Below are 26,049 nucleotides of genomic sequence, written 5' to 3'. Positions count from 1 at the left end.
AGTTTCTTCAGTTTTAATCTGCAGGTCATAACCAATAGATTGTGGTCAGAGTCCACATCTGCCCCTGGAAATGTCTTACAACTTAAAACCTGGTTCCTAAATCTCTGTCTTACCATTATATAATCTATCTGATACCTTTTAGTATCTCCAGGGTTCTTCCACGTATACAACCTTCTTTCATGATTCTTAAACCAAGTGTTAGCTATGATTAAGTTGTGCTCCCTGCCGCCGTTGGATAAGCAGCTGCAGCAGCAAGTCGTATAACCCTAGCTTCTTATTTGTTACATAGTTTAATTTCTTTGCGTGTTTTTGGGTACTTGCATTGTTTAATTCGTATATTTCGGGCGTATTATAGTATTTGAGGGTTGTAGCATCGCGCCTTAGTACCTGAATAGTGCAAATTCGCGTAGTCGTCTGTCTTCTGTTTTTGTTGTGAACGGCCAGAGTCGGTTGGCCAGTCAGTGTGCTCCCTGCCGCCGTTGGATAAGCAGCTGCAGCAGCAAGTCGTATAACCCTAGCTTCTTATTTGTTACATAGTTTAATTTCTTTGCGTGTTTTTGGGTACTTGTATTGTTTAATTCAAATATTTCGGGCGTATTATAGTATTTGACAGTTGTAGCATCGCGCTTTAGTGTTTACTTCGTAGATTCTTACTTAAATTGCGTGTGAGTTTCGTATAGGAGGGGCAGTTTCGAGTTTTAGTTACTGTAATCGTAAATTCAGCAGATTGTAGCGCAGTCGTTAGGCATTTGTACAGGTTAGTTGATACATTCTTTGCGTGTTCCGCTTGCGTTATCTAGGCACCGACTCGTGTTTCAGTAACTGTTGTTAAACATCGATTAGAATGGACAGGGACTGCGATTGCTGTGTTCGGATGAGGGCTGACTTGGCATCCCTTCGCTCACAGCTGCAATCGGCGCTGACTTCGGTCGCGCAGCTTGAGGCTGTTGCCAATGGGCACCACTGTGGGGAGCCGGACTCGGGTATCACGGGGGTGTCAACCTCATCCCGTCTGTCCCCAGATCGGTCTGCCGCTGTGGTTGCCCCGGTTGCTGCCCGCAGTGGAGCTGAGCCCTCGCCTGTGGTTGATTGGGAGGTCGTTCCAAGGCGTGGCAGGCAGCGAAAGGCGTCCCCGGAAGCTGACCAGAAAGCCTCCCCGGTGCGTCTGACAAACCGGTTTCAGGCACTGTCTCTGGCTGAGCCAGATGCAGCTGCCTGCCCTGTTTCAGAGGATCATTCTCAGCCTTCAAGGTCCGGGCAATCGCAGAGGTTGGGCTTACTGGTAGTTGGGAGCTCCAATGTTAGGCGCGTAATGGGGCCCCTTAGGGATATGGCGGCTAAGGAGGGGAAGAAATCCAGTGTGCACTCCGTGTGCATTCCGGGAGGAGTCATTCCTGATGTGGAAAGGGTCCTTCCGGATGCCATGAAGAGCACAGGGTGCAGCCAGCTGCAGGTGGTGGCACATGTCGGCACTAATGACGTGTGTCGCTTTGGATCTGAGGAAATTCTCTCTGGATTCCAGCGGCTATCTGATTTGGTGAAGGCTGCCGGTCTTGCTTATGAGATGAAGGCAGAGCTCACCATCTGCAGCATCGTTGACAGAACCGACTGCGGACCTTTGGTGCAGAGCCGGGTGGAGGGTCTGAATCAGAGGCTCAGACGGTTTTGCGACCGTATTGGCTGCAGATTCCTTGACTTGCGCCATAGGGTGGTGGGGTTTCGGGTTCCGCTGAATAGGTCAGGAGTTCACTACACTCAGCTGGCGGCTACACGGGTAGCGGAGGCTGTGTGGCGTGGACTGGGCGGTTTTTTAGGTTAGAAGGCCTCGGGAAAGTGCGGGATGGGCTGCAATGTCAAAGGGTGCTTGGCAATTACAGGACGTGCTTGGATCAAGGAACAGTCGGAATTATAGTTGTAAACTGTTGTAGTTGCGCTGGAAAAGTCCCTGAGCTTCAAGCGCTAATAGAAAGCACAGAAGCGGATATCGTTATAGGTACAGAAAGCTGGCTAAAGCCTGAAATAAGTTCTGCAGAAATTTTTACGAAGTCTCAGACGGTGTTCAGGAAAGATAGATTAGGCAGAATTGGTGGTGGAGTGTTGGTGTCTGTCAGTAGTGGTTTATCTTGTAGTGAAGTCGAAGTAGATACTCTGTGCGAATTGGTGTGGGTGGAGGTTATACTTAACAGCCGAATTAAGTTAATAATTGGCTCCTTCTACCGACCCCCAGACTCCGATGATACAGTTGCGGAACAGTTCAGAGAAAGTTTGAGTCTCGTAACAAATAAATACCCCACTCATACGGTTATAGTTGGTGGGGACTTCAACCTACCCTCGGTATGTTGGCAAAAATACTTGTTCAAAACCGGTGGTAGGCACAAAACGTCTTCCGAGATTGTCCTAAATGCATTCTCCGAAAATTATTTAGAGCAGTTAGTCCACGAACCCACGCGAATTGTAAATGGTTGCGAAAACACACTTGACCTCTTGGCCACAAACAATCCAGAGCTGATAGAGAGCATCATGACTGATACAGGGATTAGTGATCACAAGGTCATTGTAGCTAGGCTCAATACCATATCTTCCAAATCCATCAGAAACAAACGCAAAATAATTTTATTTAAAAAAGCGGATAAAGTACCACTAGAAGCCTTCCTAAAAGACAATTTCCATTCCTTCCGAACTGACTATGCGAATGTAGACGAGATGTGGCTCAAATTCAAAGATATAGTAGCAACAGCAATTGAGATATTCATACCTCATAAATTGGTAAGAGATGGAACGGATCCCCCGTGGTACACAAAAAAGGTCCGAACGCTGTTGCAGAGGCAACGGAAAAAGCATGCGAAGTTCAGAAGAACGCGAAATCCTGAAGATGGGCTAAAATTTACAGACGCGCGAAATTTGGCACGTACTTCGATGCGAGATGCCTTTAATAGGTTCCACAACGAAACATTGTCTCGAAATTTGGTAGAAAATCCGAAGAAATTCTGGTCGTATGTAAAGTACACAAGCGGCAAGACGCAGTCAATACCTTCGCTGCGCAGTGCCGATGGTACTGTTATCGACGACTGCGCCGCTAAAGCGGAGTTATTGAACGCAGTTTTCCGAAATTCCTTCACCAGGGAAGACGAATGGAATATTCCAGAATTTGAAACACGAACATCTGCTAGCATGAGTTTCTTAGAAGTAGATACCTTAGGGGTTGCGAAGCAACTCAAATCGCTTGATACGGGCAAGTCTTCAGGTCCAGATTGTATACCGATTAGGTTCCTTTCAGATTACGCTGATACTATAGCTCCCTACTTAGCACTCATATACAACCGCTCGCTCACCGATAGATCTGTACCTACAGATTGGAAAATTGCGCAGGTCGCACCAGTGTTCAAGAAGGGTAGTAGGAGTAATCCATTTAACTACAGACCTATATCATTGACGTCGGTTTGCAGTAGGGTTTTGGAGCATATACTGTATTCAAACATTATGAATCACCTCGAAGGGAACGATCTATTGACACGTAATCAGCATGGCTTCAGAAAACATCGCTCTTGTGCAACGCAGCTAGCTCTTTATTCGCACGAAGTAATGGCCGCTATCGACAGGGGATCTCAAGTTGATTCCGTATTTCTAGATTTCCGGAAAGCTTTTGACACCGTTCCTCACAAGCGACTTCTAATCAAGCTGCGGAGCTATGGGGTATCGTCTCAGTTGTGCGACTGGATTCGTGATTTCCTGTCAGGAAGGTCGCAGTTCGTAGTAATAGACGGCAAATCATCGAGTAAAACTGAAGTGATATCAGGTGTTCCCCAGGGAAGCGTCCTGGGACCTCTACTGTTCCTGATCTATATAAATGACCTGGGTGACAATCTGAGCAGTTCTCTTAGGTTGTTCGCAGATGATGCTGTAATTTACCGTCTAGTAAGGTCATCCGAAGACCAGTATCAGCTGCAAAGCGATTTAGAAAAGATTGCTGTATGGTGTGTCAGGTGGCAGTTGACGCTAAATAACGAAAAGTGTGAGATGATCCACATGAGTTCCAAAAGAAATCCGTTGGAATTCGATTACTCGATAAATAGTACAATTCTCAAGGCTGTCAATTCAACTAAGTACCTGGGTGTTAAAATTACAAACAACTTCAGTTGGAAGGACCACATAGATAATATTGTCGGGAAGGCGAGCCAAAGGTTGCGTTTCATTGGCAGGACACTTAGAAGATGCAACAAGTCCACTAAAGAGACAGCTTACACTACACTCGTTCGTCCTCTGTTAGAATATTGCTGCGCGGTGTGGGATCCTTACCAGGTGGGATTGACGGAGGACATCGAGAGGGTGCAAAGAAGGGCAGCTCGTTTTGTATTATCGCGTTATAGGGGAGAGAGTGTGGCAGATATGATACACGAGTTGGGATGGAAGTCATTACAGCATAGACGTTTTTCGTCGCGGCGAGACCTTTTTACGAAATTTCAGTCACCAACTTTCTCTTCCGAATGCGAAAATATTTTGTTGAGCCCAACCTACATAGGTAGGAATGATCATCAAAATAAAATAAGAGAAATCAGAGCTCGAACAGAAAGGTTTAGGTGTTCGTTTTTCCCGCTCGCTGTTCGGGAGTGGAATAGTAGAGAGATAGTATGATTGTGGTTCGATGAACCCTCTGCCAAGCACTTAAATGTGAATTGCAGAGTAGTCATGTAGATGTAGATGTAGATGTGCAAAATTCTACTAGGCGGCTTCCTCTTTCATTTCTTAGCCCCAATCCATATTCACCTACTATGTTTCCTTCTCTCCCTTTTCCTACACTCGAATTCCAGTCACCCATGACTATTAAATTTTCGTCTCCCTTCACTATCTGAATAATTTCTTTTATTTCATCGTACATTTCTTCAATTTCTTCGTCATCTGCAGAGGTAGTTGGCATATAAACTTGTACTACTGTAGTAGGTGTGGGCTTCGTATCTATCTTGGCCACAATAATGGGTTCACTATGCTGTTTGTAGTAGCTTACCCGCATTCCTATTTTCCTATTCATTATTAAACCTACTCCTGCATTACCCCTATTTGATTTTGTGTTTATAACCCTGTAATCACCTGACCAGAAGTCTTGTTCCTCCTGCCACCGAACTTCACTAATTCCCACTATATCTAACTTTAACCTATCCATTTCCCTTTTTAAATTTTCTAACCTACCTGCCCGATTAAGGGATCTGACATTCCACGCTCCGATCCGTAGAACGCCAGTTTTCTTTCTCCTGATAACGACATCCTCCTGAGTAGTCCCCGCCCGGAGATCCGAATGGGGGACTATTTTACCTCCGGAATATTTTACCCAAGAGGATGCCATCATCATTTAATCATACAGTAAAGCTGCATGTCCTCGGGAAAAATTACGGCTGTAGTTTCCCATTGCTTTCAGCCGTTCGCAGAATCAGCACAGCAACGCCGTTTTGGTTAATGTTGCAAGGCCAGATCAGTCAATCATCCAGACTGTTGCCCCTGCAACTACTGAAAAGGCTGCTGCCCCTCTTCAGGAACCACACGTTTGTCTGGCCTCTCAACAGATACCCCTCCGTTGTGGTTGCACCTACGGTACTGCCATCTGTATCGCTGAGGCACGCAAGCCTCCCCACCAACGGCAAGGTCCATGGTTCATTGGGGGGGGGACTGAGCTTTTATGAATGTGATTAGCAACCCAGTTTTAGCTGCAATTAGGTTTTCTACTAAATAAATCGCTTCTTTTCTATAGTTGTAGAAACTTGTTTAGTTGTTTCTGAAAGTCAAAATATGGAATTCATTTTCATGTAATCTGTCAGTGGCTATCCATTTAACTTCTTTCACTCAGGTCCTGATTACATTATTTCCAGTACAAGACTGAACAATAGGCTAGCTTTTGATGTGTGATTTCACGTTTGTTTCGTCAGTTCCGTTGTTTTTCTACTTATTTATCAGTGCTTTTAAACTGACAGGGTCTGTCTCTTTATTTATTCATACATTTTATTTAAGTCTGTGACACAGATCTTCGTTAGCTTTTGCGGATTTGTTAGATGATCTTAAAATTGAGAATAGGGTATTTTCGTATGTTAAAAAGATGACTAAGATTGTTATTCTGAGTGATTAGGCGTATAAGATTCAAACAGCATTGACAGTCATTATTGTCACAAACGTCTGTTATCTTTATTACAATCTACCGCTCTACCTTTTCACTGTGAGTTTAATTTCGTTGAAAGACATCTCCGTCCTTGCAACAGTAGGAAAGCATATATCGAAGGTATATTACTGTTAACTTCAGAATGCAAGACACATTTAAGTAGGAAATTTGTGAGTCAAAGTCGTAGCATTTGCCGGTACAATGCAACCACGTTTTGCGCATCTTCTCATTCTTTCAGAATAATCAAAAACAATACTTCAGTAGTCTTATAGATGTGTTTGTACATTGTGGTGCGACACACATTTGTAACTCATTTTCCTAAACCTAGATTCTACAACAAGACAACATTGTAAATGAGCTTTACGACAGCAGGAGCAGCTAACTAACGGGTAACGTCACAGGCATCACATTAATCGAACGGAGCGGTTTACCGGGCTATCAAATTATTTGAAATTAAGTTCTTTTCTTTTTAAAAAATAATACTGTAATTCAAGAGGAAAAAGGAATGTTATAAGCATAAAAAGACATATTTAACCATTTAAAACGATTCCCAGAAAACAGTCAGATATCCTTTTTGTTCTTATATGAGCTTTTTTTGGTCAAATGGTTGAGTATAACGAAAATATGACTGCCTGTAAATTACAAAATGGAATTTTGTCCGAGTTTTCGTAACCAAATAAAGAGTGGAAGATAGGTAAGAGAGGTATAAAATTGAGCAGCGTGATATCTAGTGTTGCAAAAAGGGATTTATTATATTTAAATGACTCATGTTAATTAACAAAGACTTAATTTGTGATTTAAAGAAACATTTTTGTCCGAAATTTCATTGCCATACGAAGAGTGGAAAATAGACAAATGGGATTTCAAATTGGCCAGCGTGAGGTCTAGGTTTGCAAAAAAATATTTAGTTGCTTCAAAGTAATCTGGGTAATTGAGAAAAATTTTATTAATGTTTTGAGGGAAAACATTTTCACAGCCAAACGAAATTACAAAATGGACAAATGGAGTGTCAAACTGACCAGCGTGAGATCTAGTTTCTTAAAAGAGTCTTCAAATACTTGAAAGTTATCAGGGCAATAAACAAAAACAAATTAAATAGTTATTTTAGGGACAATTTTTGTCCGAATTTTCATACCCAATCAAAGAATGGGAAGTGGACAAATGGGGTATCAAATTGACGAGCACAACTAGTTTTCTAAATACATAGTTAATTTCCTTGAAAAAAGTCAACGTAATTCAGAAACATTTAATTAGTTGTTTGAGGGAGGTTTAGCTTTCCGGAAAAGTGTTTAATTTGTTGAAAATAATCAGTAATTAAGGAGATTTGAATAACTGATTTGAGGGCAGATTTTTGTCCGAATTTTCATAGCCAAGTACAGAGTGAGAAGCGGACAATTAGGGTATCAAATAGACCAGCTTGAGGTGCAGTGTTGAGAAAAAGTTCTTTGTTTCAAAAAAATCAGAACGATTAAGAAAATCTTAATTAGTTATTTGAAAATTTGTATATATGACGAATAGCCATGGATACCTATGTAAATGAAGTGTCACAAAATTCACCTCTTCAAGACCTAGCAATTTTTCACATAAAAAGTTACATTTGTGTGATATTTAATTCTCAAAATTGCTTCCTTTGCACCAAGTACTAACTTCAGAATATTTAGAGAACACAAGGTGCTGGGAAAGCGATTTTGTAAACGTCTCTATAGTAACGTCTCTGTGTTATCACAGCTCAATAGGTGACTACTGTTTCTCCTTGAGCCGTTTCAGGAGCAAAGATCAACGTTCAGGGATATGACAGAAACATCAACTAAACATTGGCCCTAAAATACACACTGCAAGTGGTATAAGAAGTAGAAAAAGTGTATTTCGCTGGAGCGAAGATGAACAAGTCCTCACAGCTCTTCAGATATGCACTTTAGAGACCATGCTAATAGACAGTTTTTCTTATTTTGGTTCATATTCTTTGGTGTAATGTCACGTGTGCTGGACTGCTGTTGAAATTGTTCATGTTTTATGAAGTTTTAGTGTTCAGCTACTTATTTTAAAGTTTATTTGCTTTAATATGTTCTGTAATAGTAATTTATAGTGGATTTTCATTAATCTCAGTCTTTCTTCCGGTGTTATTGACTCGATTGGTCTATTATTTGTGAACGTGCTTACGTCGTTCGTCCAAGCCTCACACCTCAGTGTCTACATTTTGTGGCCTGCAGTTGCAGCTGTAGCGGTTATAAAGCTAAGTACTGACGAAGTTATTTGTGCACTGTTATACAGTTATTAAATTTAATAGTTTTCAGTGGTGTTTCGTGCTGTTTCTGGTGAAACAACGATTTAATAAAGTTTTGAAAACGTTCGGATACTGTGTTTTTTTAGTTTCCTGTGCTTTGATTTCGTTTAGCTGACGTTTGTTATTGTTCCTAGTGAAGTGTTTCGGTAAAATTTTCATTCAGTGTTTTCACTTCGTTGAGTGCTCCAGTAGCCGCTTGAATTTTTGGTTTTAGCTAACAAGTTTGTGAAGTTTTGTTGGTATCGGTATTAGTTGTGGTTCTGGTAATATTAGTAGTTGCTTTCTTAGCAGAGAGAGAATTCTGAGACCGCTATTGTTAGTTCTATAAATAGTTCTACTAGTGTAGCTGAACTTAGGTAACGTAGACATATAGTTTTTTTCAGTACCTGCAAAATTTTATCATGAGTGAGAAGTGTGGGCTCTGTCGTAGATTTGTGAGTAGTGAGTTACGGTGTGGGATTTGTCCAAAGTAGCGGGAATGCAGTGGGGAAGTAGGTGGATACTCTAGCGATAGTAGAAATAAGTTGATAGAGGAGCAGGAGTGTGAGATCTGTGTCCTTGAGGGGCAGTTACAACGCGCTGAGGAGGAACTACACTCCTGGAAATGGAAAAAAGAACACATTGACACCGGTGTGTCAGACCCACCATAATTGCTCCGAACACTGCCAGAGGGCTGTACAAGCAATGATCATACGCACGGCACAGCGGACACACCAGGAACCGCGGTGTTGGCCGTCGAATGGCGCTAGCTGCGCAGCATTTGTGCACCGCCGCCGTCAGTGTCAGCCAGTTTGCCGTGGCATACGGAGCTCCATCGCAGTCTTTAACACTGGTAGCATGCTGCGACAGCTTGGACGTGAACCGTATGTGCAGTTGACGGACTTTGAGCGAGGGCGTATAGTGGGCATGTGGGAGGCCGGGTGGACGTACCGCTGAATTGCTCAGTACGTGGGGCGTGAGGTCTCCACAGTACATCGATGTTGTCGCCAGTGGTCGGCGGAAGGTGCACGTGCCCGTCGACCTGGGACCGGACCGCAGCGACTCACTGATGCACGCCAAGACCGTAGGATCCTACGCAGTACCGTAGGGGACCGCACCGCCACTTCCCAGCAAATTAGGGACACTGTTGCTCCTGGGGTATCGGCGAGGACCATTCGCAACCATCTCCATGAAGCTGGGCTACGGTCCCGCACACCGTTAGGCCGTCTTCCGCTCACGCCCCAACATCGTGCAGCCCGCCTCCAGTGGTGTCGCGACAGGCGTGAATGGAGGGACGAATGGAGACGTGTCGTCTTCAGCGATGAGAGTCGCTTCTGCCTTGGTGCCAATGATGGTCGTACGCGTGTTTGGCGCCGTGCAGGTGAGCGCCACAATCAGGACTGCATACGACCGAGGCACACAGGGCCAACACCCGGCATCATGGTGTGGGGACCGATCTCCTACACTGGCCGTACACCTCTGGTGATCGTCGAGGGGACACTGAATAGTGCACAGTACATCCAAATCGTCATCGAACCCATCGTTCTACCATTCCTAGACCGGCAAGGGAACTTGCTGTTCCAACAGGACAGTGCACGCCCGCATGTATCCCGTGCCATCCAACGTTCTCTAGAAGGTGTAAGTCAACTACCCTGGCCAGCAAGATCTCCGGATCTGTCCCCCATTGAGCATGTTTGGGACTGGATGAAGCGTCGTCTCACGCGGTCTGCACGTCCAGCACGAACGCTGGTCCAACTGAGGCGCCAGGTGGAAATGGCATGGCAAGCCGTTCCACAGGACTACATCCAGCATCTCTACGATCGTCTCCATGGGAGAACAGCAGCCTGCATTGCTGCGAAAGGTGGATATACACTGTACTAGTGCCGACATTGTGCATGCTCTGTTGCCTGTGTCTGTGTGCCTGTGGTTCTGTCAGTGTGATCATGTGATGTATCTGACCCCAGGAATGTGTCAATAAAGTTTCCCCTTCCTGGGACAATGAATTCACAGTGCTCTTATTTCAATTTCCAGGAGTGTAGATACCATGAAAGGGTGAAGAGTGGTGGGGAATGGGAACTAGCAGTTGGCAAGAAGGCAGCTAGGAGGAGGAGGTATTCAGACAGTTACACTTTGCGTATATGCAATAGATTGAACAGAAAGAAGAAGGTTCTGTTGCTAGGTAGTTCGCACGGTAGAGGTGGAGCAGGGAACAGTCTTGATAGGGACAGGGAGGTGATGACCTGCTAAAGATAGCTACTCAAACTGGTGGCACTAATGTGCATTTTGTGCAACGGTTTCAGCGTCATGTTTGGCCTCGTCTTAATGTGGCTGTTAGGCTCGTTAACACGGGCCTGGAGAACGCACTGATGGCAGAGGGCATGGGTCATATTTCAGTGGTGCCAGATGAGTCTATCAGTAGATTGGGTTTCACTAGGCATGGCGTGTACCTCAATAGGTATAGGAAGGGGAGGCTAGCAAAGGTTATAGGTGACAGTGAAGTGGGTGGTGGTCTGATCACTCATGGAAAAATTCCTGTAGTAGTTGGTGTAAGTGTTGCACCTTTTTTAGACTGAAGTCAGCTGATAGGTATACCTGCTTAAAGGAAGCCCCTCTAACTAAGGAACCACCTTCAGAGGACATCATGCTTCTAAACAGAGAAGGACTTAGAATATTTCATCAAAATATAAAAGGTATTAGAGATAAAGTTAGTGACCTGCTTATAGATATTGACTTTGAAATTAATGGTATAACAGAGCACCACTTAAAAAGTTTGACAATTCAGAGGCTTCCTTTACCAGGACACAAATTAACTGTACGTTAGGTCTGTTACGTACCTATCAGGTGTTACCTCATAACGATCGCTTTCTTTACATCTGTAGTGTCTTATTAGATTCCCCAAAAACCAGAAGCGGTGAACCGTCTAGAAACTGAGTGAGGATATATAAAGAGATGGATAGCCTACCGTACATTTTTGTTTTCATAGTTATCCTCATCTCCACTTCTTGAAAGTATATAGTATTTACAACAAAATTGCAAATGTCAATGTTTAGTTCAGGTTTTATTCGAAAATTGTTGATTTGTAACGTGGAACAGAGGGATCTTGTAGTAAAAATAAAGGAAACAATACAGATTCATCATATTGCAATAGAAAACGAAATTTACTCGAAAAAGGGAAAAAATAAAAAATGGAAAACAAAGATATATCAAATATCGCTTCAAAACTTCGTCCAACATACATAAAGTTTGTTTTTGTTATTCATAAACTATTTTCGCATTTATCAGTAATAACAGGAAACTCTTTTCTTTGATCGTGATGAAGAACGTTCTATTTAGTACAAAATAACAACAATACTGACATGTTTTTTATGTTTGTTCATGTGAACTGTACTTGCAACGAAAGTAATTTCTTCGGTTACACAAACAGTATATACTGTAAGGATATAAAATACCCAATGAATAAACATTGAATAATTTGCGCTTCTAATTATGCGCAAAACAAACAACAAAACAAAAAAGAAGAGAAGTCGTCTGCTCCCAGCTTCTCTCTTACACTTATTTTTCTCTCTACGAATGCTACCAGTAGTGCTGGTATTCGTATAATTTACTACGTCATTTATGTAGTCCACCCAAACCACCGAACCGTAGTTTTGGAAGAGGGGAACTCTACTTGAGGCAGATAAATAAAAGATAAAGAGAATTCACATGATTTCGCACGAACAGATAGAATCATCGTTTCCTTCAACAGCCCAATATGCGCGTAATGGAGGTTGTGCTGTGGTGGAAGGATCGAGACAAAGTCGCATTAACACATTACAGCATTACACAAAATGCGTCACTCAAATCACACACACCGAGCGAGGTGGCGCAGTGGTTAGCACACTGGACTCGCATTCGGGAGGACGACGGTTCAATTCCGCGTCCGGCCATCCTGATTTAGGTTTTCCGTGAATTCCCTAGATCACTTCCGGCAAATACCGGGATGGTTCCTTCGAAAGGGCACGGCCGATTTCCTTCCCTAATCCGAGCTTTTGCTCCGTCTCTAATGACCTCGTTGTCGACGAGACGTTAAACACTAATCTCCTCCTCCTCCTCAAATCACACACAGGATACAAATTAATAAATAAGCAGAACTACGAACCGGATCAGTAAGGTAGCGATAGATTGCGTAATTGAAAAGGAATAGTGGTGGCTTTTAGCGAATATTTTTTACTAGAAAATGAGTAGCGCCTACATCAAGGTATGTTGTAGGATTTTGTGATTGATGCGCTGATCCAGAATTATAATACACACAGCTTGTTAAGAAAGACTTTTAATACACTCAGAGTTTACACAATACGAAGTCACTAGGTCACAAAATATCGCTCCGAAGAGAATAAAAAGAGCTTAAAAAGACGAAATATATGTTACAGTAACAGGCAGTCTTGTTATTTCCCAGTCGATTTTCAGGTCGCTACACCAGCCCACCTCCCTTTTTTGTAAAAACCCGGAGCGCCGTGTACGTCGGGGAAGTGGTGTTTGATCTGCCGTCCTGCCTCGTCACTGCCGGCGGACGCTTTGGCGTACGTTATTGCAGGGGCCACTACAGCTTGTTTACTCGATGTCCGTGCCGATCGAATTCGTTGTCCGCTGCGAAGTGAGAGGTCCCACCCTGTAGACGCTAGCCCTTGTTGCATCCGTGTCGGTCGTTTCCTTTGCAAGATGAGCCGGCCTTAACATGCACCAGTCGAGCCACAGTGACTGCTACAGTTCCCCAGAAATCGTTAAATTTTTCGACTTCTTTGTGTGGCCCTGTAATTAAGAATTTGGGGGAGCTGCCTTAATCTTTACGGGCAGCAACCGGAAGGTGTTGTCCTCGATTAAGACCATCTCCTCGCTCCCATTCCAAAGGATTTTAAACGTGTGCCATCTTTTGTATCACCGGCTAAGGTCCAGTGTATTGTGGCGTTAAAGGCGGGAGGACGGAAACATATCGCAACCAAACGTGATTAGAATTGAATAGAAGCCTATGAATGAACACTGGGCTGTCACCGTGAAGCTTAGGCGCGGTAGGTTGTAGCAGAGGCATAGTCTCGGGGAATAGCTTCAAAGATTCAGAGACACTCGTCACCTGTATAATCTGTGTTTCTTTGTCGGTAATAAGTTCAGCAGGCAGTATTAAGGTTTCCCCACAGACCAGCTGGGCTGCTGTGTGTCACAAGTCATCTTTCAGAGTCATCGTTAAACCCAGCAGGAGCAAGACAAGGCGTCCATCCACTTTTCACCTCTGCACATCAACACTGCCATCAGGGTCCGGTGCAGCCGTTCCACCATCGCGTTACTTGCGGGATCGTAGCTGGTGGTGCGAATGTGCGAGCAACCACTCAGTCTTGAAACGTTGGTGGTAATTGTTTGCGCTGGCCCGAATTGTCAAACCCACCCATTAATCCAGCGTCTTCGCCACAGTAAATGCAGTAATGTCTACAATGGGGCACGCCTCAGGCCACCTTGTGAAACGATCAACAACGGTGAACAAGTAACAGTAACTGGCAGAATATGGAAACTGCCTTACAAAGGTCACACGAATATGCGATAATCGCGCTACAGCCGTAATAATAGTGCCTCTAGGCGCCGGTATATGCTTACCTACTTTGCACTGCTCGCAACGTTGACACTGTGGAGCCCACCTTCTGCAGTCCTTCTTCATCCTGGGCCAAATAACTTTCTTTATCAGTAACCGCAATGTGACACCCACTCCCACACGAGACAAATTATGAAAAGCGTCGAAGAATAAACGCCGACGGTTTTTGAGGACGAAACTCGAAGAATACTACAATATTTGTCACTCCACAAGCATATACTCAATTCTGCGACACGCACCTGCGCTAATTCCAGGCTCGACTGACCTTGTTACCGCAGAAAACAAAGCTCAGGGCTCAGTCATCGGGCCTTAGCAATACCATTCCACTGTCAACCCTTTATGTTTGAGCAGCATCTGGACAAGAAATCCTTGACCATATTTCTGCTTCCACTAAAGTGACGCACGTCTGTCGTAAACTATGACACGAAATACACATGTCTGTATTGCCTAGGAGACCCTTGGGGGTTACTTTTGCGAACTGAACCGTCAGAAGAGCGTAGCGTAGTCAGCGTATATGGAGAAATGTTTCGCTTCAAGTAAATCTCTAAAACGCCGAACGGCGGCATAGATGGGGTACAACTCTGTTAATGGCGCTCCAGTTCTTCTGAGCAGCTAAGAAAAAAATGCTAATGGTTCCCACGCGTAGTGATGTAGAACCGCCCCCGCTGCCACTTGATTAACATCCATCACGAGTGCGGTAAGCACATTATTCCATATATGTGCCAGCAGTACAGTCCGCGTTGTGTAGTCCTTGACTCTGTCGAAAGCCGTCAGTTGCTCCGTTTCCCATTTTTCACTGAAGCGCCAAAGAAACTGGTATAGGCATGCGTACTCAAATACAGAGATATGCAAACAGGCAGAATACGGCACTGCGGTCGGCAACGCCAATATAAAACGACATGTGTCCGGCGCAGGTGTTAGATCGATTACTGCTCCTATAATGGCGCGTTATTAAGATTTAAGTGAGTTTGACCGTGGCGCTATAGTCGGCGCACGAGCGATGGGACACAGTATCTCCGAGGTAGCGACGAAGTGGGCTTTTTCCTGTACTACCATTTCACGAGTGACCGTGAATATTAGGATTCCGGTAAAATATCAAATCTCCGAATTGCTGCGAGCGGAAAAAGATCCTGCAAGAACAGGACCAACAATGACTGGAGAGAACCGTTCAACGTGACAGACGTGAAACCCTTCCGCAAACTGCTGCAGATTTCAGTGTTAGGCCATCAACAATAGTCAGCGTGCTAACCATTCAAGGCCCGCTCGTGTACTCTTGATGACTGAACGACACAAAACATTACGCCTCACCTAGGTCCGGCAACACCTAAATTGGGCTCTTGATGACTGGAAACATGTTGCCTGCTCGGAAGAGTCTCGTTTCAAATTGTAACGAGCGGATGGATGTGTACAGGTATGGGGACAACCTCATGAATCCATAGACTCTGCGTGTCAGCAGAGGACTGTTAAAGCTGGTGGAGGCTCTGTAATGGTATGGAGCGTGTGCAGTTGGGGTAATATGGACCCTGATACGTCTAGATACGACTCTGACAGCTGACAGGTAGGTAAGCATCCTGTCTGATCACCGGTATCCATTTATGCCCATTGTGCATTCCGACGGGCCGGCCACTGTGGCCGAGCGGTTCTAGACGCTTCAGTCTGGAACCGCGCGGCCACTACGGTCGCAGGTTCGAATCCTGCCTCGGGCATGGGTGTGTGTGATGATCTTAGGTTAGTTAGGTTTAAGTAGTTCTAAGTTCTATGGGACTGATGGCCTCAGATGTTAAGTCCCATAATGCTCAGAGCCAGCCATTCCGACGGACTTGGACAAGTCCAGCAGGACAATGCGACATCTCACACGTCCAGAATTGCTACAGAGTGGCTCCAAGAACACTCTTCTGAGTTCAAACACTTCCGGTGGCCGCCAAACTCCTCAGACATGAACTTCATTGAGAATATTTAGGATGCCTTGCAACGTGCTGTTCAGAAGAGATCTCCACCCCCTCGTACTCTTACGGATTTATGGACAGTGATGCAGGCTTCATGGTGTCCGTTCCCTCCAGCACTACTACAGACGTTAGACGAGCCCATGCCACGTCGTGTTGTGGCACTCTTTTCCTGGTCGTATATTTTCCTCTTACGAGTAGGTAGGAATACAGCGGCGTGGAGTAGGTGCCAACGGTATTAGTTTAGCATGGCCAGAAACCTTCTCAAATCTCTAAGTTTTAGGCCGGGATATGTTGCTGATACCGTCTACGTATTCCAGCAAGGGTGTGATTCCCACCGACGATACTTGAAAGTCTAGGAACTTGACGCGGCTCTTTCCATCGTTGACGAGGGTGCCATACATGAAACAAATGGGGAATACGAGGCCCGTGCGCACTTTTTGGATGAAACGCTGCTAGTTTGGGCGTCATTCTCCAATCCATATGGAATATAACGGTACTTGAATAATCCAGATGGGGAGGTGAAGGCCATCTTTTCAGCATCAGCCGGCGCCACAGGAATTTTTGAATAAGCTCGGGTGCTGTCAGTGATGCTGAAAACTCTAGTTGTCGCCATGGAGTTGAAATCCATGACGTGTAGTATTGCATACCTGTCAGGTATCGTTCTGGAGTTTAGTGCAAGGTAGTCACAGCAGAATCACAAAGTGTTGCTGCTTTCTTATACCATATGGAACGGAGGAGGCCATTGCCTCTCAGATGCCTCATCACACCTCCCTGAATTTGCTTGTCTGTGTCGTTCTTTGCCGCCGATAACTTTTCTGATGAGAGAAGTCGGAACTTGGATGACAGCTGCGGAACGGGTGAGACGGATATAGCTCCTATCGCCTCCGTATTCAGTAGCTGCTATCTTCGCAACTGTCTCCAGTGTTCAGCTGTTGAGGTCCACAACCGATTTGAAATTGTGTTAAAAGTCCGCCATGAAACTAGGATTACTCACATCTGCTACCAAAAAATTATACTCGAATTGTCGGTTTAAGCTGATGCCTAATTTCATAGTCTTCTTGCCATATGCCTTGATGGTTGAATCCTTGGCCACTGTTAAGACGCGTTCAGTTGGAAATGACTTACCGGTAGCACACATAGATCTGAACCTATGTCCACCAAGAACACGTTTCCTGTATTCGTATCCACCACGAACAGCTGTTGAGATATGCTGACTGCACTCGCAAAACTAGTTGTTTGAGGATTCTGAAACACTTCGGAGCTGAGGTTTTCGCAGCCTGACACGAAAGTGATGCGGTAACGCCATGCGTTAATTAATTCAGTGCCGGGCACAAGCTCAAATTTATGATGATGCACCCCTGTATTTTGCTGCACGGAAGGAAATTCTGTTGTCCTTTTATCCTGTTCACTAGGGCTGAGAACCATTTCCGTTTCAGGAAGAAAACTAATTCACCCATTTAGCGCTGTTTGCTTGAAAACGCCTCGATGGTACCTCCGCGGTAGTCTTCTTGCATTGTGAGCCCGAGTGCACACCGCGAAATTTTTCGATTATGGGCGTCATCAGCATTTCAGGCGCTGTAGTCGGGGCAGGCGGGAAGGGAGACTGAGAAATACAGCATGACGGCCTTTAGCAAACTTTGTACGCCGAAGAGAGTTTGGGTGTTTATAAGAGGTCTAGGACTTGAGTGTCCTCCCTCCAAAATGTTGGTGAAACCAAAACCAATAATCCTCATCCTTATTTGATCGGTCTTTATAGTGCTTGACAGGGGCTGACTTCCTCCTTCAGTTTTTCTGTCCCCCGAACGTTGCCCATACTTTAGTACCGCGACATGGGCACTAAGTGCCAGAACGGTCACTGCCCGCTGCTGTGTGGAATACGTCAGAGCGTTCAATTGAATGCCTGGTCCGGGACTGGTTCGTATGATTACCAATGAAACTCTTGTGGCGGGCCTGCCAACCTTGTCGATTATAGTTTCAGTGCAGACAACACCAAATTATAGACAAACGCTAATGGCCTCAGCTTTTTCTGCCAGCACTGTGAGAGGCAGTTCGGCGTACGCAGCTAGTATCATTGTCATGTTATGAGGACACTTTTTTAATCAATGGATCCTCACTGAATTCTCAGGCAACAGAATGATAAACCACACGGCTTCTCAATAAACACTACACAATGACACTACGTGCTAAGAGAACGCACCAAACGGAATATAAAGAGCTTACGAAAGACAAAATATACGTCGCTGTAACTGAAATTGTTGCTTGTGAATTCCCGGTCGATCTTCAGGACGCTACAATGTCTTTAGTAAGTGAACCGCTAGAAATCAAAGAACTATGACCTTTAATTCAGAACTGATAACAATTGCGCTAATATTTCCACTGTTTTGTTACGGACAACTTTGCAAATTATGAGCGCTGTGTATGACTTCTCTCGCGACGCATGACAGAAACAGTTTCCCGGTTTTATTTTGGCAATAAAATCTTTGACATGTTTCTTGGTGCTGGAAGATGCGATTCAGATTTCCACATTACAAGAGACAAAGATTCCAGCCAAAGCTGCATCGAAGTTAATTTCACATGTAACACAATATAAATTAAATAGCGATGACCATGGGTTTTAGGTTTTTCCATGTTAGAATAGCTGGTTACGGAATAGGTACTGTAAGCCAGTTAGGACAAAGAAACTACAAGCATATTTTTCCCATACTGAAATTAGTTTAAGAAATCAAGATTTATTAGGAGAGACCTGCCTTAAAGATTTAATTTTACTCATGTGGACTGATGTGGGTCCACACTCAGCACAATTAATTCGTGTTTCCACATGCATATCAGCTGTTGCAGAACATGCTATATTCGTATTTTACGCAGGATGAATTTTTATGCAGCAAAAAAAATTACGTTTGTAATGTTTATATATTATGGAATATTCGATGTTTGTATAAATACCAGCATTGTGGAAAATTCGATGTCTGTAAAAACATCTGCAAAATCAATCCAGCAGTTCAGTTCCATTCTGGCTGTGGTATTCGTGATAAACGCGCTTTCTGCGCTAAATGTTGTATTTCATTGACGCCCTGCTTGCGGATTTCGGCTTGGGTGTGAGTACTAGTTTTTATTGCATTATAGTTTGTTAAAAAAGATGTTACCATTCGAAAAACATATTAACGGACAGACACAAAATTTACAAAATCTAATACAGATAGTTCTCGTATTGAAGTTCATTCCAGACGGCGCCAACTATCAAAAACTATCACGAAAGCTTATACGTTTTGCCAACGGGTGGCATATTGTTGTTAGTTCCTGTGCACAGGGTGCATACAACTAGTAAATTCCACAGAATCTTCATCAATGCTTAAAAATTGGGGCATGCTAACACTTAGAATAATCACTATATCGTTACAACTTCGAGTCCCTTGAATAAGACATTTGACAAAATTTTTGTAACTATCTGGTAGCAGGTAAGTCCCTCGTTAGTCATTGATGTGTATTTTATCCCCTAAACTGCTTGCCGTGAATGATTTCTTTCTCTCTGAATGGTAAGAGTTATATAAAATTTCTGAGTGAAATTTTTGCCATCCATTTTCCATATTTAGTCGATTATCTCATCTGTACATGGGGCCTCAATATTTTAATTGACACATTATTGTTATTAAACAAAATATTACTATTCGAAACTGGAAGTATATACATGTCACAAATAATATTTGGAAAGGGAAAAGAGTAATTGGACAACTTAACTTCTTACTATTGAGTGACAAAATTACATAGAAAACGGAAGTTTTGCTTGCAGCTCAATCGTAGAGAGTACCACCACGCATGGTGTCGAATTGTGGGAGCTAACCAAATAGGAGAAAAAACTGACGTCCTTTGAGATGGATTCTTGGCGAAGTTGTCGCATCTCCAGACTGGTTCAACTCAGAAATGAAAGAGTATGGAAAATTATAGGACAAACGGACAATATTCTCGGTGCAAAGATAGCAAAATATTAATCTGGTATGACCACCGTCAACGAATGGATCATAACACTTGACCAAAAAACATTTATGAATAAATAACAGCTGAGCGAAGAAAACGTGGAAGACAATATAGAAGTAGTTTGAATATGCAGATGATGGGATGAATTCAAGTTGTTCCAAAAGTCCCATTTGGTATTTTAAAACAGAGACTTGCTATACGATCTCCAGATGTTCTCCGTAATATTTTTATTGAAATCTAATGTTTTTGCCAGTCTGTTTTGACCGTAATAGTATTTTGTTGGATAGGATGACCTTTGACAACTGTTTCTGTGTTTTGTCGAACTTATGCCACTTTTGAGTGACCTTTTGGGTATTTCAGTTTTGCCTGACTTTGATTCCAGCTATTACGTCCTTCTCACATGTGCCATTCCTCTACTTATGCATGTGTTTCCTAAAAGACATGTCAATGCTTTGAAAAGCTTCGAAGCTCGTTATGTAGAAAGAGTGTATCAGTTTTGTTTAAGAAATTATGGGTTAATTCGTGTATTTCTGCTCTTTCCTTGTCTTTGTGTATATGTATATTTCTTCTATTCATTGCTTAGTAATCGAATAGAATTCTTATGACATAATTTTTGTTGTAAACTGTAAGTGTATCGCATGTCAGTGCATTATAAATGTTTTCAAATAGTAAATCCTGAAGAGAGTTTTAATATACTTGTACAAGGAAGGTTTACTTTCTCTTTATGACAGTGGAATAATTAGCAAGCGTCTGAAGAGATCTGTGTATTCAATTTTCTATTAAATCCAATAGATCTTCATCGAGACTTGTTCTGAAACTTCATCATAATTCTATACACAATCAGGTGTAATGAAGATTGTTCTTCCTTGAAGTCAATGTAACTTACTGTTCATGTGGAAAAATCTTCTTAACACTGTCCTTAATACACTATAAATAATTCATCTAACATTTCAAACACCATTCACAGTTTCTTCTTTAGTTGCAAATTTCTTTATTTTTAACTAACTAAGAAACTTGTCGTTGTCTGGCATTCATTTACTCGAATCTTCTATTGGTCCATCTCTTCCTCTCCCTATCTCTCTCCAACTTCACCTCCCCCCCCCCCCCCCCCGTTCTCTCTCTCTCTCTCTCTCTCTCTCTCTCTCTCTCTCTCTCTCTCTCTCTCTCTCTCTGTCTCTGTCTCTCTTTCTCTCCCTCTCTCTCTGTCTGCAAATTCCTTCATCCTCCCTTCTCTGTCCACCTCACCGTTATTGACCCCCCCTCCCCATCCCAATGAGAGTTTGGTGGTTTTTACGACCACAGCATTCCCCTCTAGATACTAAGTAATATGTGTACGAAGTTTGGTTGAAATCGATTCAGGTGCTTAGGAGGAGCCATTGAACATACGTGTATGTGACATACATTGTGTACGTATATGTCTGATTCTCTGCTTCTTGAACTATTAAGGCAGCCCTTCTTATCCACACCCCCACCCGAAGTGATATTGGGATTTCTTACTCCCACAGTAATTTTATACAAATAATAAGTGATGTACCTAACAAATTCGTCTGGAATTGTTCCAAGTGTTCCTGAGCTAAACTTCAATGTCACCCTCTTGTCATTGCCACTCCTATGCGATTTAGGTGGTTCTTAAACTCACAGTGCTTCTTTCTAGATAGTGGGTAACCAATAAACTACCACTTCTTCAAAGAATAGATCTCCAATATAAAACAGCTCCAAACTTCTGATTACAAGTGAGTCAGAGTGTTCAATATTTGTCGTTAAGGATGTGAGAGGCGAGGAAAGGTTCGAAATTACGCCTGAAGTATGTTGTAGGGCGCTAAGTGACATTGTCAGACGCTGGATGAGTATAATGTGTGTAATTTGCCCTCCGTTTTAAGAAAGCCTAGTTTCTCACTCATCTCAGTGTCTGACTTCGTATCTCCTGAACTACGTGTGGTACAATGGTACAATTTTGCAGATATGTCAAGTGGATATATATGGATCCTGCCTGCGAAATATGTTGCGAATACAGTTACTAGTAAAGAAGTAACAAGCGCCAGTTTTATTGCATGAACAGCGAAAATAAGGTTCTCGAAAAAAGTTTCTTTTATCATTTTGTGGAGCGTTTTAGTGAGAAAAAGTTTCGTAAGGCTTTTGACGTACGTTTAAAGCCTATTGCAAGCATCTAAAGGTAGCGAGCACCAAACTAGTATAAAATGCTCTTGTGCCAATTCTTACATGTTTAATCTGGACTACTTTAAAGTATTACTTTCGTAGTAACATACTCTTTTAGTAACTGTTGGACAGCTCAATTTCTATTTGCTTCATTAGTTGTAACTAAAGTAGTAACGCCTTTTTTAAAAAAGAACTAAGCCATTTCTGCACACTGCTGACATGTGCATTTTATTTACTCACACAAAATACTGGCTGTCGGCAGACGATATCACCTTTCGCCAATACAATCGTGTTAGCGTAATTAATTATGGAAAAGATTATTAAAATTCAGGGAAGCTAAATACTACTTTATTAATGATAAGATCGGTATATCATGAAAGAGAAAAATGCTATTAATGAATAAGTCTGTTGTTCAATCCTAAACTCCCTAAGCTTGATGTATTGTGAAATAGAAAAGTGCTATTAATTAACGAGTCTATTGTTCAAACGTAAACTCCCATATCTACAGCTACCGGCGTGCATTATTGGTGGGTGACAAGAATTAATTTAAGTGGCACCATGTACAACATTTTTAAAGGTTGAGATATGAACTAACAGCAATATGGAGGCACCCAAGGACAATTTAAGTGTTAAGAAACATTAAAAAAATACCAGACAGTGAAAAAAAATTGGAATTTGTGGTAAGTTCCTATGGGACCAAGCTGCGAAGTTCATCGGTTCCTAGGTTTACGCACTACTTAATCTAACTTAAACTAACCTACGCTAAGGACAACATACACACCCATGCCCGAGGAAGGACTCGAACCTCCTAAGTGAGGAGCCGCGCGATCCATGGCAATGCGCCCTAGACCGAACGGCTACCCCGCGAGGCCAGAGAGTGAAAAAGAGCGATTTTATGAATTAAGAAGTATATGGCCTGTATTGACTCTAAAATACACGATGTCAGCTCACTAAAAAGGAAAAAGTAATCTTGGAAAAAAAACACGTTCAGTAGAATGAAGAATCTCTTACACATGGATCACAATAGCAACTGAAAGTAATTTGGAATGACATCGAGACATTGTAATGTTATCGAGAATCGTTCCAAACTGGCAGTGGAGAGGCTGAGACTAAGACAGATTATGTCAGTCAAATGACTGTTGTTATGGTCCCACAAGTTTTCGAGAGGAAGTCTCAAGTGGATGGCAATGACATAACTGAAGACAATGTGGTCCTTCAAGCAACGACGATGATGATAACTACTCTGAAAATGTCAGTGTAACCCCAGAAGGTGACAGTGTGTGAATCACAGCATTCTTTTAAGTTAATTAGAATATTACATTGTCACCTGCAGTGCTGCGAAATGATTTGAGTGATACCTAACTAGCTGGAAACAAAGGATGTGCAGTAAGCAGTCAGTCTTCATCTGACTGTGGATTAATTACATGTGGTGTTCCTCAAGGTTCAATCTTGGGTCCGTTGTCTTTTCTTGTGAACATTAATGACCTCTGGTCAGTTATATTGCCAGATGCAAAGTTTTAATGATTTCAGATGATACAAACATTGCAACAAGTAGCAATTCATGTACAGATTTAGGAATGGCTCGTTAATCAAATATTCACTGACATTAATAAATGGTTTAAAGCTAATTCACGATCATTAACCTTAAAAAAGACCCATAACATGCAGTAAATAACCTGTAAGAGATTTCCTTCCAGCATATGTACAACATTGAAGACATGCAGATCGAAGAGGCTGATTGCGTTAAGTTTGTGGGATTACAACTAAATAAAAAATTCAGTTGGGGAGGGTATACCACAGAATTGCTGAAGCGCCTAAACAAATTTGTGTTTGCAGTGGGAATGAGGTCACATGTAGGAGATAAAAAATATAAAAAAACTTACATACTTTGCTCACTATCATTCTACACTCCCGGAAATGGAAAAAAGAACACATTGACACCGGTGTGTCAGACCCACCATACTTGCTCCGGACACTGCGAGAGGGCTGTACAAGCAATGATCACACGCACGGCACAGCGGACACACCAGGAACCGCGGTGTTGGCCATCGAATGGCGCTAGCTGTGCAGCATTTGTGCACCGCCGCCGTCCGTGTCAGCCAGTTTGCCGTGGCATACGGAGCTCCATCGCAGTCTTTAACACTGGTAGCATGCCGCGACAGCGTGGACGTGAACCGTATGTGCAGTTGACAGACTTTGAGCGAGGGCGTATAGTGGGCATGCGGGAGGCCAGGTGGACGTACCGCCGAATTGCTCAACACGTGGGGCGTGAGGTCTCCACAGTACATCGATGTTGTCGCCAGTGGTCGGCGGAAGGTGCACGTGCCCGTCGACCTGGGACCGGACCGCAACGACGCACGGATGCACGCCAAGACTGTAGGATCCTACGCAGTGCCGTAGGGGACCGCACCGCCACTTCCCAGCAAATTAGGGACACTGTTGCTCCTGGGGTATCGGCGAGGACCATTCGCAACCGTCTCCATGAAGCTGCGCTACGGTCCCGCACACCGTTAGGCCGTCTTCCGCTCACGCCCCAACATCGTGCAGCCCGCCTCCAGTGGTGTCGCGACAGGCGTGAATGGAGGGACGAATGGAGACGTGTCGTCTTCAGCGATGAGAGTCGCTTCTGCCTTGGTGACAATGATGGTCGTATGCGTGTTTGGCGCCGTGCAGGTGAGCGCCACAATCAGGACTGCATACGACCGAGGCACACAGGGCCAACACCCGGCATCATGGTGTGGGGAGCGATCTCCTACACTGGCCGTACACCTCTGGTGATCGTCGAGGGGACACTGAATAGTGCACAGTAGATCCAAACCGTCATCGAAACCCATCGTTCTACCATTCCTAGACCGGCAAGGGAACTTGCTGTTCCAACAGGACAATGCACGTCCGCATGTATCCCTTGCCACCCAACGTGCTCTTGAAGGAGTAAGTCAACTACCCTGGCCAGCAAGATCTCCGGATCTGTCCCCCATTGAGCATGTTTTAGGACTGGATGAAGCGTCGTCTCACGCGGTCTGCACGTCCAGCACGAACGCTGGTCCAACTGAGGCGCCAGGTGGAAATTGCATGGCAAGCCTTTCCACAGGACTACATCCAGCATCTCTACGATCGTCTCCATGGATGAATAGCAGCCTGCATTGCTGCGAAAGGTGGATATACACTGTACTAGTGCCGACATTGTGCATGCTCTGTTGCCTGTGTCTATGTGCCTGTGGTTCTGTCAGTGTGATCATGTGATGTATCTGACCCCAGGAATGTGTCAATAAAGTTTCTCCTTCCTGGGACAATGAATTCACGGTGTTCTTATTTCAATTTCCAGGAGTGTATTATGTCATATGGGACTAGATTCTGGGGTAGCTCATCAAATTGAACAAAAGTTTTTAGCTTGTAAAAATGCGTAATAAGAATCATTTGTGGTGTAAGTTCATTCTGTTATGTCATACAAGAATATAGTCTGGGATAGCTCGTCAAACTGAGCAAAAGTTTTAAGCGTGTAAAAATACGTAATAAGAATCATTTGTGGTGTAAACTCAAGAACAACATTAGAAACCTGTTCAAGGAACTTTGTATTCTAGCCACTGCTTCTCAGTATATTTATTCCTTAATGAAATTTCTTGCAAGTAATATATCTCTATTTCCAACCAACAGCTAATACATAGTATCAATACTAGGAATGAGACGATCTACATAAAGATGTGAAATACCTTACCTTGGTCCAGAAAGGTGTCCAATATTCAGGAACACACGTATTCAATAAATTCTAATCAACCATTAATAATTTATTTTCAGATATGGCACAGTTTAAATAGAGTTTGAAAGATTTTTTAATAGGCAACTCCTTCTACTCTATAGATTAATATTTTAACTGGGATTGTTACACTAGCTCAAGTAAAAATGTCTATTGGATTTCAGTTTTGACAGCACTTGGTCAGAGCCGTCAAGATTA

Source organism: Schistocerca gregaria, chromosome X, assembly GCF_023897955.1.
Source record: "Schistocerca gregaria isolate iqSchGreg1 chromosome X, iqSchGreg1.2, whole genome shotgun sequence".
In the NCBI taxonomy this organism is placed as follows: Eukaryota; Metazoa; Arthropoda; class Insecta; order Orthoptera; family Acrididae; genus Schistocerca; species Schistocerca gregaria.
Note: the sequence above shows the minus strand (reverse complement) of the source record.